Source organism: Ursus maritimus, unplaced genomic scaffold (assembly GCF_017311325.1).
Source record: "Ursus maritimus isolate PB19 unplaced genomic scaffold, ASM1731132v1 scaffold_9, whole genome shotgun sequence".
NCBI lineage: Eukaryota > Metazoa > Chordata > Mammalia > Carnivora > Ursidae > Ursus > Ursus maritimus.
In genome coordinates this window covers 66,518,477-66,536,609 of record NW_024427107.1, presented here as the reverse complement: position 1 = coordinate 66,536,609, position 18,133 = coordinate 66,518,477, and the positions used below count along the sequence as shown (strand labels likewise).

At 42.9% G+C, this 18,133-nt stretch overlaps 1 protein-coding gene across 3 annotated transcripts in view; it reads left to right on the top strand.

The window, feature by feature from the left end:
- The window catches only part of LRATD2 (LRAT domain containing 2), a 223,604-nt gene that overhangs the window by 26,548 nt on the left and 178,923 nt on the right, over window positions 1-18,133 (top strand). For all 3 annotated transcript variants that reach the window (XR_005833628.1, XR_005833629.1, XR_568206.2), the window contains one exon: window positions 725-850. The gene's annotated coding sequence lies outside the window, so the exon portion shown is untranslated. The remainder of the gene's footprint in view (window positions 1-724; window positions 851-18,133) is intronic.

Here is an 18,133-nt window from a genome sequence, read left to right as displayed (position 1 = left end):
TATATATCTCTATGTATTTTTCACATAACGCATATAATCACACATGATTTTGACTGAATCTTCTTACCTGGCATCTGCCCAGGTCAGTAAATGAGCAAATGCTTGAATCCTGTGTCTCCTTTGCTGTTGCCTGCTTCTCCCAGGTTCCAGGATAGCCCTGTGGCCTGCGTTCTCTGACAGGTGCAAGAAAAGCTGTGAACTTGTAGTTTGTCCAGCTGTTTTGGTTGTTGTTGTAATGGTGAGAGCGATGTACTTTCCAGTTCTGTACATCTCTGAGCTGAAACCAGAGTCTTTGCATTGAAATTGTGAATCTAAAACTGTGCCTGGTTTAGAAAGCATTCCTCGTATGTTTAAAACCATTGACGTTGTTTAATTTCCTTTTCTCGGTTACTAGTGAAGTTGAACATCTGTTCTGCTCTTCATCAGTCATTCCTAGCCCCTCTCTGCCCCAGAGCCAGTGTGGTCCTAGATCTGCTCTCGGGAGTCCTGGGGAGGAAGGTGCTGGGGGTGCTGGACAGGGAGGAAGCTGTGGTAGGGTGATTTTGGGAGGTAAAAGAATTGAGATAGGTGGTTCCTAATTCCAATTACCATCTCTTTCCTTAGGGTTTGCTCCTCTCTGGGGCTCAAATCTCCTTGCAACATTACCCTTTATTCCTCCATGACCTGTCCTCCCCAGGGTAATTCATTTTAACTAGTCCTCCTTTCTCACTCATCCCACCCACAGAGACTCAAGCCAGAAGACAAGAACTTCAAAACTGGAGTCTGGCCCTCTTTTGGAGCAAGCACCATCTCAGGCAGAGGGAAGGAGGTGGTTTCCAGCAGGGTCCCAGGGAGAAGACATCGCCTTCAGGTTAGTCTCATTCAAAGAGAGTTTAATCAAGAGACTACTGAGGTCATATGCGGGTATAAGGAAACCCTGAAGGAAGAAGCAATACCAAGGCTGATAAGAACAAGGTTCCCTTATTACCCCCCAGGTCCAAGGGAAAGAGGGACAGAGTGGTATACGGAACAGAAACAGAGAGGGCCCGAGAAAGCTGCCTGACTTAAGCAAGACTCAAGGAGGAAGGAGTTCCCCTGACTCTCCTCCCTCTTCTGCTGGTATTTAGAATTGGCCAAAGCCTATGAGAAACCAAGTGGCAAAGGGGCCCATTAATGGATTCATTCACGTCAGCCTCCTGGGGCACAGAGAAGGATAGAGAGTGGATCGGGGGTGGGTGGTTTAATAGAACATGTCTGGCAGAAAGACCATGGGGACCACATCTCGTTGAGTGTTCATAGGGCAATCTAAGACTCCTTGAATTAAATGCCAAATGCTGTATAATGATAATTATTTTGCTCTGATAATTCAGTCACTACTTTGAGTCACCCTGTAAGGAGTTTATTAACTCCCGACAAACCAAGGCAGAGAATGATTAATTATTTCCTCCAAGTCACTAGGTAGAAAGACGAGTGAGAAAAAGTTTCTAAGACTCCAAAGTCCTTGCTTACCACACCTACACTCAATGAATTTATTCTACCCTCTCCTGGGGCACTCCCTCGGAGCCAGACTCTTCTCCCTCAGCCTCCTGAGGAACCTTTCTGACCTGGTTCCTTGCCTTCCATTCCTCTCCCAAAATGGACTGAGTAGTGCACTGATCACAGCATGAAGAAATGGATTTGAGTCCAGGCCCTAACAGGCAGGACCAGGCCAGGGGGAATGCCTGCAGGGGAGCAGGGCGTGTGGTGGACAGACAGAGCCAGGGAACCCTGACCAGGGAACTGGCAGAAAGGGACACACAGAGAGCAGATGCAGACTTTCACCTGTAGCCTGGAGGTCAGCCCCAGAGGAAAAGAGGTGAGGAATGCAAAGATTGTAAGTGAGGTTGGCACAGCTCCTTAAGAAATGGGTGAAAGATGAGAGTGACATTGCTTTAGTCCAATCAGAGCAGCCAATGTTTGCACAGTGCTTTAGGGGTTAAGGCAAATTCCCAAATATTCCAGTAAATAGTTGCCTAGGCTGTGGGCTTCCTGAGGATGATGGCTCCTCACTGTGGTATCCCTACAACCTGCTACAACCCAGCATGGCGTCCAGCACATTGTAGCCACTATCTGCAAATCCATCGGCTAAATGAGTCATTGGAAACAGAGTAAATAATGAACCCCTGAGGGGTTTGGGAGCCAATAATGTCAGGAACATAATTCGGGTGCTGTTGATTTTTGAGTGAAGTGGGAGTCCTTGGGGAGGCCGTCTAGTCTTTGGGAGCCTTAGTGTGCTCCTGTATGAAATGACAACTCAAAATTCCTACATTTGCAGGTTTGCTGGGAAGTTGTACACACACACACACACACACACACACACACACACTCACACATACCCTCAAAACCACTCTTGGATCTAACAAGGTCACCATGATAATGAGGGAGCAGCTTCCCTTGGGGTTCCTCTATCGTTTTGCTACCTCCATTATTTGAACAAATTTGTTTCTAGATAGTTCCATCTAAACAACAAATAGGTCTTAAGCTTCCCAGTTGAGAAAAAAAGCAGCAGGGAAAGCTGTGCAGATAGCAAGGTGACCTCTGTTATTAAATCAACACAATAGTACAGGCTCCTCAGCCCACTTATAACTGTTATGGAGGGAGATTTAAAAGCCACCCCCCTCATCTTCCCTGAGGTGAAAGAGCTCATGGCAAGGGCTTGCTGAGCCTTCCTAAGCCAGGGTAACACTGGGCCATGAGATGGGTGCTTAAATGGTTCATCTCTGGGTTAGTTGTGATTTTTTTTTCTTCTTTATCTTCTTTTTTTTCCTTTTCTTTTTCCAGTCCACTTTTCTCAGCCTGTAAAAGTGCGACTCTTTTTGCCTTCATGGTTCTCATCATGAGAGTTCCATACCTTTGCTCTTGTTCCCATACCTCCCACCCCTCGTTCCACCAAAGGCATTATGTTTAGCAGTAAAATTGGTTAAGATGGCATTTTACAGAAAAGATGGCAGACTAACCCCCCCGCCCCCCGCCCCGGGCTCTCTGTATCAGCTCCCTCACGGACACCCACCTGTGGTCTGAAAAGGAGGCTGCAGGCAGGGGCTCTCCCTGACTTCTGATCACTGTATTTCTAATGTGTGCTCATCAGTCTCCTCTGAAGCCTGGGTGGTAAGGGAGGAGAGAGGATGCAGGAATCAGGGGCCATGAAATATAAGGCATCTAGCAGCTTCCCATCAAGGAGTTAGCTAAACATTTAAAAAAAAAAAAAAAAACGTTTTCATAAAATTCATCAGCTAAGAAAGGTTCTTGGTCCATGAGCATTATGACCATCCATATAACATGAATCACAGTCATGAATCCAAGCTGGACTTCAAGCAAATGTACCTGAAAAGTGCAGCACTCGTAAGCATTGCTTTCTGCTGCAAGGAAGAGCAGGAGGAAGTCTCAGTCGAGTCCTTCCCATACAGCACCCTGCAGTAGCATTCACCCAACTGACCTTGTCCCCTCTCCTCCTGCCCTCCTTGGAAGAGACACCACTTTGGATTCCTTGATCCTCTTGTTCTTACTGATACTGGGAGGGTGCCTGACAAGGAGGTACTCCTTTACTTCCGTGAGGACAGGAATCTGAGCCCCGAGTTCACGGATCTGCAAAGGTCTATAGAGAGTGTTCATGAACCTTCTGATACTTCTACAGATTTTGTCTCTATGTCTTCTGTGGCCTTCTTTTTTTTGAGAAAAAATTCCAAATCTTTCAGGAGAGTCCCATGGCTATGCATGTCCTCCAAAACATTAAGAACCACTGACCTGGAGGGTTAGCTGAAACATTCCGTTAACTTTGCACAGTATATTTTAGGTAGAAATCAGAGGGGGAGAAGAACTCCCTTTCTCCTTGGCTTATAGGAGTCTCACTCCTTACCCAGAGGTCATCGAAAGACCTGTGTGCAGAGGCAGTGAGCACAGCGAAGGAGTAGTGGTGGTTGAAGCTGTGTTGTCACCAAGACTCTGATACCAGCTGGCTTTCTGAACCTGTGTGGTCTCCACACTAACCATCAAGTTGTTAAAGAAGGATACTCCCTCTCCATCCCCTGCCACACAGAGACAGCCAGGAAGGGACGTGTTGATTACACAGAAGCTTCGATGGCTTTTGGGTATTCACACAAATGTGCTTTCACAAGCACACCCTCACTCAACGTTTGCTGAGTGTGCAAAATCTCGGAGTGAATTCTTCTTCTTCTTCTTCTTCTTCTTCTTCTTCTTCTTCTTCTTCTTCTCTCTCTCTCTCTCTCTCTCTTTTTTTAGAGAGAGAGTAGGGCAGAAGGAGAGGGAGAGAGAGAATCTCAAGCAGGTTCCATGCCCAGTGAGGAGCCCGAGCCCAACATGGGGCTCAATATCACAACCCTGAGATCATGACGTGAGCTGAAATCAAGAGTCAGACGCTTAAACAACTGGGCCACCCAGGTGCCCCAGGGAGTGAGTCTCCTTAAAGTCTCAAGGTCTGTGTCCTGCATGTGAATTTTGATAGGTTTCTTATTGCCCCAACCTCATTTTGTCATCCATTCAATCCAGGCGAGTTTGTTCACCTAACCCGTCTTTAAAGGATGTAATAGTTAAATGGTAGAGTTGGTGAACCACTAAACAGGGGGTGGGGCGGGGGGAGAAGCCTAAAAGAACATAGAAACCTGGGTATTCTAGTCTTAATGGAAAGAATGTGATTGTTCTGCAAGGACAACCATGACCAAAAAGCAGGGCAGACTGTTTCCAGGGAGAAGAAACTAACAGGTAAGGTGGGATTTGTGGAAAGTGGGTTTGGAAACCAGAGTCCAAGTACTTCGTATGTTGCTCTAAGAATTTGAAGACAATGACGTGGCTCTGCTATGCAAGGGAGCCAATTGGTGGTACGGATTTGGACCAGATGTCAGTTCAGTGGTCATAGTGAAAGACTGTGTGGACCCTTTGTATTTCACTTTTAGCCTTCTGGATACCAACCTGGCCACTCAGGAGCCTGGGGTCCCCTAAAAACAGACCCCTGGACCGAAGCTTACTAGGGGCAACCACTCTTGTGCATTAACCCTTCAGAATGTGACTACTTGTGTTATTAACTTGCACGTGTAACATATACATTGAAATCTTTAATAATACTACTACTATTCATAGGATGTAGTATGCCAGGTTATGTCAGTTATTTTTCACCAATACTCTGCAAAATAAACATAATAGCTTTGTTGGAAATAGGTTGGACCTGGTCGATACAATCAGGAAATAGTTTTTCTTTTCTCCCTATCGCCTTCAAACTCATTTGCCTCTTCCTTCCCCTGACGGCATATCAGGGATGGTCTATAGCTTCTCGGTCACTTGCAAGTATTAAAATGTCCAATCCAATGTAAATCAAAATGTAATCTCATATCCAGTTTAGAGCGTCTTTCCCTCTGCCCAGCTCAGGCATGTCTGGATGCTCTGATACCAGTAAAGGCATGGGGCCTTTGATCTGTTCTTCAGCAATCTTTGCTCCATTTCTTACCTGCCTCACCTAATAGCTGATGGATTTTCCAAGGTTAGGCTGGTGAGAAGGATGAGAGATGCTTTTCATGGTGGTGAACCCTTTTCATGGTATTCTCTTAGCTGTCGAATGCCCTACAAATGGTAGGATCCAGATGTTGGCTCATCCACGTGGCATCTTTCATCAGGGACACTGGCTTCACAATGCACTGGACTAACCTCTTGTGACTTCTCTCAGTTTCTGCACCTCATGGCACCCCAGTCCACTTGAGCAGATATGTGAAGCTATCTGCTTTCCGTGGTATTCACCTGGTCCCAGGAAAACGCACACATACTTGTTTTGCCATCCTGGGCTGCTTTAACGAGCCCCATCCTCCATCTTCTCCAGGCAAGTGCTAGGTACTAGTCTCTTAGCAACTAATGACAGCAGAACATATTTGAAGATCGCCCGAGAACTCCACGAGACTATAGAGCCTGGGACTTGTCCCTGCATCTCCACATCCCACAAGCATCCAGTCTGCCTTCTTGCAACAAATCCTCTCTCCAAGATCGATTATCCTAGATGTCCTTATTTTGCTATGGGTGAGTGGAGGCAACTTCATACCCAATACTACTAGGCTTTTTGGATGAATTCCTTCTCTCTGAGACAGCTTCAGCCTTCCTATAAGGAAGCTGTTGGGAATGTTGATTTGGATACAAACCAGACATTCTCCTGGATAGGGGTCTAGCTCCTGTCTTTAGAACGCATGGCTACTTAGCTTTTTTCCCGGCTTTGGGATCTCAGCCAAAGTTTAGTCCTATTGAACATTGGCCATTATCTTTTGCCCACAAGGAATTGAACTTCTAAGAGATTTGTTGCCAAATGCCAGAGGTTACTCAACTTATAAGAGCGGAAGTCAGATTTGAACCCTGATCTGTCCTTCTCCCTGCTCAGTCTTCCCCGTACTTCACAGCCTTCTGCTTAACCAAAATTGCCTAGGACCAGGAGGAAGGGATTATACTTGGTCCCACTTTACAAATAAACAAAGGATCTAAAAGTTTAAGACTTGCCCAAGATCATGCTATGGACTAGTCAAGGTTCCAGCAGGAAACAGGTGGCTCACACAAAGGAGACCGCTTCAGAACAGTTTAATAAAGGATTATTTAAAAGGTGTGGGCAGCATTAGGAAGCCACAAGGGTAGTGCAGGGTTCCAGGACTAGTTAGCAGCAGGACTGTTACCCATAGGACTAAAAGGAAGAGGGAAGTAGAGAACTGTCTTGAGGGCCACTTTGAGAGAGACCTCAGGTTGTAGGACACAACAGGTCCTAAGTCGCAGCTCAGGAAGGAAGTTGCCCTGCCCGCCTCTCCTCTCTGCCTCCAAGCTCCTCTGGGGGCCAAACCCATTCAGGAGCCAGAGGGTACTGGCACCTGTTGAAGTTGTCCCTACACATGGGTCTCCCAGAGCAAGGGGATTTAGGGTGGAGAATAGATCTGGCCCACTCAGCTAGTAATGGCAGAGCTGAGGTTTGAGCACGTGTCTGCCTACCCCAAACCCTTTGCCACATTTAGTGGCCTCTGTGTTTATCTCATGATGTGCCTGTGACAATTTGTCTGCACTGTAAATCCTCTCAGGGCAGGGATTTTGTCTTACTGTGTTTATAATTACTGCCATCCCAAGATATCCAGTAAGAGTTTGTTGACTGCATCAGTGGGTATAGGAGCAGGCTATAGATAAGCTTGAAACACAAGAGGACAGTATGAGTAGAGGGAGAGAAATGGTATGCATTGCAGGAACTCTGTGTATAGGTATTTAAATGAGATAATGTCTACAAAACCATGTATACATACAATTTCTTATTACATATTTTGTAGACATTGTCTCATTTGAACTTCACATCAACTTTTGGATTATCACCCCTTGATGAATCCCACAGGTTTATTTGTGTAATGATAGTAGTTGATAGGGTATGAGCTCAGGCCACCTGGCTTATAAAACCAGTACTCTTTCAAGTTCCTCTCCACTGAGTATAATATGGTGAGATAATAGCATAACCATGGCTTGTTCTCAGTCTCTCTGTCTGTTTATCTCTCTTTTCCTTCTGCCATTGATTCATTGCAGAAATCAAGTCATCTGTCTTTTAGTATCTCCCACTTTCTGGATGTGTGTTCATTTCCATATAGTTTCATCTAACCTCTTCTTCTTTCTCTTGCCCTTTTCCTATAAGTGAGCCCTTGAAGATTGATTTGATTGAGATTCAGATTTTTTTTTTTTTTTTTGGCAAGAACACTAGTGGTGCTTCATGAATGTCTCATACTACACACGTCAGGATACACACAAAGCCTGACTACCCCACCTTTCCTGAGACCAAGATGAATTGGTGGATTGGGGTGATTTGCACAATTTTAATTGTCATTATTAATAACTGGTGTTATAAAGTGAAGTATCAGCAATGTAACAGGCACCCTGCTTGACATCACATGTATGTTATCCTGTTGAGTCCACACAAAGACTTCATGAGAAAGGTATTCATTCTCATGTTTATTTTTTAGTGGGAAAACTGAGGCTCAGAGGTAAAGTGGGTTACCTGAAGTCATACAACTAGCGAGTGACAGAGACAGGATATGGATTCAGGTCTGATGGACTCTGGAGTCTATGTTCTGAACAACAAGGTGACATTATCTGTGGTTTTATTTCTTTTCAGTGCATTCTCACAGACCCACTCCTAGAGATTTTGATTCTTGTTCCTTTAATAGATTGTCTGTGTCAGAGTAATTTAGACCTTTAGCTTTAGAGCTAGTGTTGGGAAAAGGGCCAAAGAGGGACGCCACTTCAGTGACAACTAGACCACAGGAGAAGGAAGGAAAAGATAACAGGTTATGGAGCAAGGCACTTAGAACAGGTGGCAGTAGGCAGCAAAGTTCAATAAAGCAATCTATTGAGATCCTTTTAATTGTACTTTATAAAATCGCAATCCAAAGTAGCTTAAGGAAAAAGGATCATTGATTTAATCAGATCACCAAACTATGGAAAGGCCAGAGGTAGACTGACCTCAGGAATCACTGGACCCGAGTACCAGAATTCCATTGATTGTTCTCTTCATCTCTCAGCTCTGCTTCTTCATGCATGCTGGTTCCCTGGGTGGGGGGGGGGGGGGCGCCTGGCTGTCTCCACCTGGCAGGAAACATGTCTACAAGCAGCTTATCCTTACAATTAACTCCATGACCAGAGAGGAGGGAGGAATTTCTCTTCTTAACCCAGTGGGAACAATCCCAGGGAAAGACTCTGACTGACTGGGCTTGGACCAGTCAGTATGGCCAGGAAAGGGGAGTCTCCCATTGGCTGATGTGGGTCACATGTCCCTTCTATGACCACAAGGCAGATCCATTACTATAAGAAAGGAAAGAATCACACAGATGATGACACTTCTGGGAGGATTGTGAGCTGGGGAGTCGCCCCAGCCTCCATTTTCTTTTTTCTTTTTTACTGAGGTATAATTGACGTATAACATTATATTAGTTTCAGGCACATAACATGATGATTTGATATTTGTATATATTGTGAAATGGTCACCACAGTAAGTCTAGTTGCCACCTGTCCCCATACAAAGTTTCGCATTTTTTTTTTCTTGTGATGAGTCTGTCTTCCATATATTCTTATTATGAACAAGTGACAACAGGTGATATTCAGAAGCAGGCTCTGGGTGGTTGAAAGGAACAAACGTAGGTGGTTGGAAATGGATGTTAATTAAATACTCACATATTCTATGTAATATTCCAAGTGCTACATGGTAGCTCATTTATTCTTCACAATAATACCATGAACTCAACATTTTATTCTCATTTTTTAGAAGATTTATTTACTTATTTGAGAGAGAGAGCATGGGGGTGAGGAGCAGAGGAAGAGAAAAGCTCAAGCAGACTCTGCAGGGAGCTCATCGTGGGGCCCAATGTCAAGAACCTGAGATCATGACCTGAGCCAAAACCAAGTCTGACTCTCAACTGACTGTGCTACCCAGGTGCCCCATTCTCTCACTTTTTTTTTTTTTTTAAGGAATGAACAGAGGTTCACAGAAGTTAGTGGTTTGCCCAAGATCAATGTTTGTAAATACAAAGTCAAGACTTAAATCCAAATTTTTATGGCTCTAATGCGTATACTCTTTCCTTGGGATCAGATATCCTTCTGTACTGGAGGGACCGAGGGAGGACAGAGGGATAATATCCAGCTACAGAAATTCTTCAGGTAAAATAGATGCGAATCATCAAAATGAGGCAGGACCCAATTTATGTTATAGGTCCTCTGGCCAGAGCAGAATCAAAATCTTGGCTGATGCATTATGGAATACAAACTGTTTTTTTAACACATTAACCCAAACTGAGGGACATTCTACAAAATATCTGATCCATATTCCTCAATGCGTCAAGGTCATCAGAAACAAGGAAAGACTGTGATACTGTCACAGACCAATGGGTGCTAAAGAGACATGGCAACTGAGTACAATCCCAGATTGGGTCTCAGAACAGATAAAAAGATCATTCATGGAGAAATTGGTGAAATACAAATAAACGCTGGAGTTTCATTAAAAATAATGGACCAGTGTTGGTTTCTTAGCTTTCATAATATACCATGATAATGTCAGATATTAATGATGGTGGACATGAGGTGAGGGGCATATGGGTACTCTCTATACAATCTTTACAAGTGTTCTAAAAATTTAAGATTATTCCAAAATTAAAAGTTTGTTAGAACAAAACTCTGTGTGTGTGTGTGTGTGTGTGCGCACGCGTGTCTGTGTCTTTATTTTCCTGAGTAAAACCATGATCAGTTGCAGAGCCTGGGGCAACCTGCAGGTGGGGGAGCTCCTGACACAGGGTTTTATGGAGTAAATGTTTGTGTCCCCCCCAAAGTTAAAGATTTACTGCTCAATGTGATGGTATTTGGAGGTGGTGCCTTTGGGAAGTAATTAAGTTTAGATGAGGTCATGAGGATGAGGCCCCTGTGATGACATTAGCATCCTTCTAACAAGAGGAGGGGAGCCACAGCTCACTCACCCTCCAGCACGTAAAGACACTGAGAGAAAACAGTCATCTGCAAGCTAGGAAGAGAGCTCTCACCAAAAACCAAATCCACCAGCGCCTTGATCTGGGACTTCACAGCCTCCAGAACTGTAAGAAATCAATGTTTGTTGTTTAAGCTACCTGGTCTGTGGTATGTTGTTATAGCAGCCCAGGCAGACCAAGACACAGAGGATGACACCCTTTGTTAAGGGTGGCAAGCAAAAGAAATAATGCCTTAAAATGAAACAATGAGATACCACCTCGCACCAGTCAGAATGGCTAAAATTAACAAGACAGGAACCAACAGATGTTGGCAAGGATGCAGAGAAAGGGGATCCCTCTTACCCTGCTGGTGGGAATGTAAGCTGGTACAGCCACTCTGGAAAACGGTATGGAGGTTCCTCAAGAAGTTAAAAATAAAGCTACCCTGTGACCCAGCAATTGCTCTACTGGGTATTTACCCCAAAGATACAAATGTAGTGATCTGAAGGGACACCTGCACCCCAGTGTTCATAGCAGCAGTGTCCACAATAGCCAAACTGTGGAAGGAGCTGAGATGTCCATCGACAGATGAAGAATAAAGAAGATGTGGTTCATATATACAATGGGATATTACTCAGCCATCAGAAAGGATGAATACTTACCATTTTCATTGACATGGATGGAACTAGAGGGTATTATGCTGAGCAAAATAAGTCAATCAGAGAAAGACATTTATCATTTGGTTTCACTCATATGTGAAATATAAGAAGCAGTGCAGAGGATCATAGGGGAAGGGAGGGAAAACTGAATGGGAAGTCATCAGAGAGGGAGAAAAATCATGACATTCTCAACTATAGGAAACAAACTGAGGGTTGCTGGAGGGGAGGTGGGTGGGGGAAAGGGGTCATTGGGTGACAGGCATTAAGGAGGGCACATGATATGATGAACACTGGATGTTATATGCAACTGATCATTTATTGAACACTACATCTGAAACTAATGATGTGTTGTTTAATTTAATTTACATTAAAAAATGGAATTGCAGTAATGTGAGGGAATTGGTAATGGCCGATGTTTACTTGAATCTCTAGTCCCACCCAGGCAAATTTTTCTTCTCCAGATGCCCTGTTAACATGCTCTCAGTTCAGACGAAGAGGTTGCCAAAGCTCGCTTACTTCTGTGCCACGTCTGAGTCACTAATCCAGGGCTGTTCCCCAAACAGTGATGATGACACATGTGCAGCCCCTGAAGAATTGCCAGCTCCCCCTGAGCACTGGTCATCTCAGTTTCTGTCCATGGTTTCAGTGATTCTCTTGGTTTGCAATCAGCACAGGCCACAGAGAGACTTGCTAATTTCTAATGGTGCCTCATCTCAAATGTACTGCTTTGATGACTTACTCAAAATGAAGAATGTCCTCCCCATTACCGTCTTTGCAGATGATAAAACTGCACAATCCACTGAGAATATTATGGATCCTTGCTCCTGCCAATGGTGTCTCATTTTTCACATGTTTTCCTTAACCAGCTGGAGGAGGGGAGTTAAAAAGAGAGTATGGTGTGGTGGACTTGACTCCATTCGAGAGAAGAGTTGAGATTCTGAGGGTGCGCCCAATTGACCCTTCTCTTTTTAGGGTAGGACAGAGGATTGTGCATAAAGTTCATAAATACACAGATTTCAGAGTTGAAAGCAGGGTGACAGACATTCCTAGTTTGTCCATGACTGAAGAGTTTCCAGGCATGCGAGACTTTCAGAGTGATTACTGGGACAGTTCCAGGCAAACTCGGATGGTTGATCATCCATATGGAAGGGACCATAAAGCAATCTTCTCAGACAGAAGACTCCAAAATATATTCTCTCCTCTGGGGGTTCTGACTAGATAAATATTCAAAGAGGTTCATACATGGCAAATGTGTTGTCAGGAAGCAATGGGTGTAATTGACAGAGATGGATTTGGGCTGGACGGTGGGGAGAGAGGAAGCTCATCTGGCAGACTCGTAGTCGGAGCACCTGGGTGCAAATACAAGCCCTCTTGCGTAAGAGCTGAGAAAACTTAGGTACACGAGTTGTCGGTTCTACTTCAGTTCCTTCATCTGCAAAATGGGAATGGTATTTAGTACCTCCCTCATATGTTTGCCTTGAGATTAAAATTCAGGAACTCAGGTAAAGTTCTTAATATTCTGCTTAGCATAGAGGATGTGCTAACTAAATACCACCTTTCATTATTGCTCTCAATACTATTCGCAGTCTGGATTCTTATTCCTAGCTCTGCCAGTGACCAGCCACATGGCTCTGGTAATTGCAGCTTCCTTATCTGTAAATGGGGAAAATGACACCACCTTACTGAGCGGTCACATGGGGTTAGTGAGATAAAGCAAGTGTGCAATCCATGTGTGGATTGCTTTCTCATTTCCTGAGTGGTCCAGGCTCTCATTTTCTTGTCTCATATTTAGCTCCATTAGGGCAGTAGAAAAACGACAGGATTTCTAGACTCTCCTTTTTCTTCCTTTTTCTTTCTTCCTTCTTCCTTCTTCCTTCCCACCCCCCTCCCATCTGCCCTTTCTCTGCCTTCTGTTTTGCCAGGACTCTTCTCATTCTTGATATTCTCCATCTCTCAGCCCTTGCAGTAGAGACTGCCCTGTGTTCTTCAAAGGTGGTTTTCTCTTGTACCAGACCCATAATTAGAGTACATTTCCCAGGGTCCTTTGCAATAAGGTGTCACTATGGGACAGAGTTTATCCATTGGTTTATGGGTACAAGTGGTGAATACCTGATGACTTGGCCCATAAAAACCTCCCACAGACAATCCTCTCTCTCTTCCCTGCACTGCTGACTCATTGTTGAAGTCCATGGACTGTTGATGGTGTTGAAGCCGCCATCAACCTATCTTATGTGTGTGTGTGTGGCTGAATTAATTCTAACTCTAATATATACCTCTACCCCTTGCCATCATGATCATCTCTTGGGGCTTACATGAGTGAGAAATTTTATGTCCATGAAAATTAAACTTCATGTTAGTGAGAAATTAATTTCCATTATATTTAGTCAATGGTATTTTGAGATATATCTGTTATAGTCACTGGCCTTCTATGAATTAATATAGCCAGAGAGGACTCCTTTTCTACTGTTTTTGATCTTGTGCTCCTCCAAGTCTCTCTCTCTCTCTCTTTCTCTCTCTCTGTTCCCCCCACTGGTCAATTTTATTAGGAAACAAATATCACAACAATATTAAAGTGACTGTTACATAGGAAAAAAAAAAAGCCACAAAGGGCAAATTCCAATCTCTTAGGGGTTGGGGGGAACAACGCTATTTCTTTGCTTTGGTGACACTTTAGGAGCTAACTGTAACCTCTCTGAGAGCAGAGACCACAGCACTTTTGCTCTCTTTGCATCTTTACTGCCTGGCACAGAACAGGTGCTCAATAAAACTGTGTTCAGTGGATGTGTATGTATGGCCTGAGATCCTCTAGGGACCAGCTGGAAGAACCCTTCCCTTCTTCCCTTCTTTCCTTTTTTTTAAAATCATTTTACTTTATTTTTTCATCATGGTAAGTGTACTCTTTAATCCCCATTTCCCATATCCCCCATCCCCCCCCCAATCTCCTGTCCGGTAACCATCAGTTTGTTCTCTATAGTTAAGAGTCTCTTTCTTGGTTTGTATGTCTCTCTCCTTTTTTTGTTTTCCTTTGTTCAGTTGTTTTGTTTCTTAAATTTTACATATGAGTGAGATCATATGGTATTTGTCTTTCTCTGACTTATTTTGCTCAGGATTATACTCTCTAGATCCATCCATATTGTTCCAAATGAAAATATTTCATTCTTTTTTATGGCTGAATAAAATTATTTAACTTATGTGCAATTCTATTGTATATAAATACCATACCTTCTTTATTCATTCATCTATTGATAGATGCATGGCTGATTCCATACTTTAACTATTGTAAATAATGCTGCTATAAACATAGGGGTGTATGTATGCCTTTGAATTAGTGTTTTCGGATTTTTGGAGTAAATACCCAATACTGTGATTTCTGGATTGTAGCTCTATTTTTAATTTTTTGAGGAACCTCCATACTGTTTTCCACAGTGGTTGCACCAATTTGTATTCCTACCAACAGTGCAAGAGGATTCCCTTTTATCCACATCCTCACCAACACTTGTTGTTTCTTGTGTTTTTTATTTTAACCATTTGATAGGTATGAGGTGGTAACTTGTAGTTTTTATTTGTGTTTCCCTGATGAGGAGTGACATTGAGTGTCTTTTCATGTATCTGTTGGTCATCTATATGTGTTCTTTGGACAAATGTCTGTTTGTGTCTTCTGTCTATGTTATAATTGGATTATTTGGTTTTTGGGGTATTGAGTTGTATCAGTTCTTTACATATTTTGGATACTAACCCTTTATTGGGTATATCATTTGCAAATATCTTCTCCCATTCAGTAGGGTTACCTTTTAATTTTGCTGTTTCCTTTGCTAGAGAGAAACTTTTTAGTCCAATGTAGTTAGTACCAATAGTTTATTTTTGCTTTTATTTCCCTTGCCTTAGGAGACACATCTAGAAAAATGGTGCTATGGCTGATGTCAAAGATATCACTGCCTGTGCTATCTTTAAGGATTTTTATGGTTTCAGGTCTCACATTTAGGTCTTTAATCCATTTTGAGTTAATTTTTGTGCATGGTGAATAAAAGTGGTCCAGTTTCATACTTTTGCGTATGGCTGTTCAGTTTTTCCAACACTATTTATTGAAAAGACTGTCTTTTTCCTATTGTATATTCATCCCTCCTTTGTCAAAAATTAATTGACCATATACTTGTGGGTTTATTTCTGGGTTTTCTATTCTACTCCATTGATCTATGTGTCTATTTTTATGCCACTACCATACTGTTTTAATTACTACCTCATTGTAATAGAACTTGAGATCTGGAATTGTGATGCCTCCAGTTTTGCTTTTCTTTTTCAAGATTGCTTTGGCTTTCTGAGGTCTTTTGTGGTTCCATACAATTTTTAGGATTGTTTGTCTTAGTTTTGTGAAAAATGCTGTTGGTATTTTGATAGGGATTGCATTAAATCTGTAGATTGCTTTGGGTAGTATGGATATTTTAACAATATTTTTCTTCTCCAAGTCTCTATTCTTGACTATGATGAACAACATAGGTCTCAGGCTGCTGTTTCCATGCTGGCACACTCACAAGAAATGTAGTGCTCAGCAAAGAAACCTTCAATTACAAAGAACCACCCTTAAAAGGAAGGGTACTTTAAATAATATTTATTTTCTGTGACATACCGTCTTTCATTCAACATATAATCACAAAACAGTATGTTCTCTGTCCTTCTCTAGAAATTAGAGATAGAGCAAGGAAAGTCAACAGCTGCCTTCAGTACCTCTTGGTCTAGTGCTAAAATGGATAATACAATTTGGAAGTCATAGAATTTCATGGAAGTCAAAGAAGGATATCGGATTCAAACTCTTCCTAAGGAAGGACCTGACTTGAATCTTAAAGAATGAGTAAGAACCAAGCAAGGGTGGAGGAAGGGTGTGCTCACATGAGAACTGTGAATAAGGCAGTGAGTTGGCATGACTTTCCCAGAAACTTCACTTTAGATCAGGCTGGAATGAAAAGTATATATGACTGGGATATGGGTGATAAACCTGCAAATTCCAGCTGGGACTGGATCCTGAAGGACATCACATTGAAGGCTAATATGCATTTGACACCATCTGTTCCTGTCTCCTCATTAATATACCATGTCATGCTTTCCCAGTCACCACAGCAAACATAATCCCTGCTTCCCAACATGGCTGTCCCTGCGTGCTAAGTACAGTCCCTGAGGTAGGAAGACACTTCAGTGCAAAGACCGAGCTTTTCATCCGTCACTCTGAAATGTCCCTGTCCTGGGTGTTCCTAGGGTTGGCCTCACTCATATATGTGAATTTGTCACTTTCATGAAGAAAAAATCATAAGGCTTGGAAGAACTTGACAATACATGAGAACTCTCCTTCTTTGTGTGTGGGCCATGGGCCTTTTCATCTTCAACCACAGTATCATCACCATGTTGCATTTTGTCCTTTTTACTTATACAGCCCTTAACTACTCATAATGGCTTTTTTAAAAAAGATTTTATTTATTTATTTGAGAGAGAGAGAGAAGAAGGAGGGGTGGAGGAGGAGGGAGGGCAAAGAATCTTGAACAGACTCTGTGCTAGGCATGGAACCCAACGCAGGGCTCAATCCCAGGACCCTGTGACCTGAGCAGAAACCAAGAGTCAGACACTTAACCAACTGAGCCACCCAGGCACCCCTCTTCATAATGGCTTTAACTTAAATTTGACCTTTCCTACTCTCCTCTACAATTTGCAAAATGGAATCCATGATCTCATCATGGAGGACTGATGGAGGTCTGCAGAACAGATAATTCATCTCCAATCATTTGTAAGTGGTCGGAGCTAGGACCAGAATTTCAATTCAATAGATATTTTCTAGGCCTTGATTACCTTGAGACTGAGCATTACATCTCCTAAAATATTGTCACCACTGGTACCAGTGCCTTAAATAGCCACTTAACCTATATTTGAGGATTTAACTTAAAAAAACAATTCAGTACACGGGCTTTGAAATCAAAGAAAATCTGGATTCAGAACGTGGTTCTCGGTTTACTTGGGCGAGTCATCCAACCTATCAAAGCAGCGGGTTTTTAGGTGTCAGGGGGGCTGTGAATGTTTCAGAGTCAGATGAGGCATTTTGCATAGTGGCCGGCACACAGAATGACTCCGTTTATGCTATGGTCTCTTGGTCCCCTGGTCTCTATTTCCAGTCATTATTTGTTTTTATTATGCAAAAATATTAAATGTATTTGAGCATAAGCAGAATTGCACAGTGAATCACCACATACCAAACACATAGAGTCAACAAATCTCAGCTCATGGCCAACTTTATCTTAATCTCCGTCTTCTTTTCTCTGCTATTATTTTGAAGGAGATGTCAAACATCCTGCCCTTTCATCTGTCAATTATGCAACCCGTATCCCTGAAAGATAAGGGTTAAAAAAATAATAACCACAATACAATGATCACTTCTCCCTGCAGAAAAACAAACCCAAAGAAAACCAAGAGATGTAGCAGGCAGAATAATGGCTCCCCAGAGATGTTCCTGTCCTGATCCCTGAACCTGAAAATAGGTGACATGGCGAGGAGAATTAAGGTTGCATATGGATTTATGGCTGCTAAGTGGCTGACCTTAAAATAGGGCGATTATCCTGGATTATCCAGGTGGACCCAGGGAAACCCCCAAATCCTTAAAGTTCTTAAAGGGAAGAGGGAAGCAGGGAGGGGGAACCATAGAGATGGCTACACAGGAAGGACACAGCTAGTGCTGTTGGCCTTGGACATGGAGGCAGGGGGCCATGAGCCAAGGAACAGGGGTGACCTATAGAAGCTGGAAAAGGTAAGGGAACAGTTTCTCCCCTAGAGCCTCTAGAAAGAATGAAGCCCTGCCGATATCTTTTGTTAGCCCAGTGAGACCCATTTCAGATTCCAGAACTATAAAATAATACCTTTGTGTTGTGGTAAGCCCGTAAGTTTGTAGTAATTTGTTACAGCAGTGCTAGGAAACGAATACAACAATAATTGCTTAATATCATCAAATAGTCACTCAGTTTAGCTCCG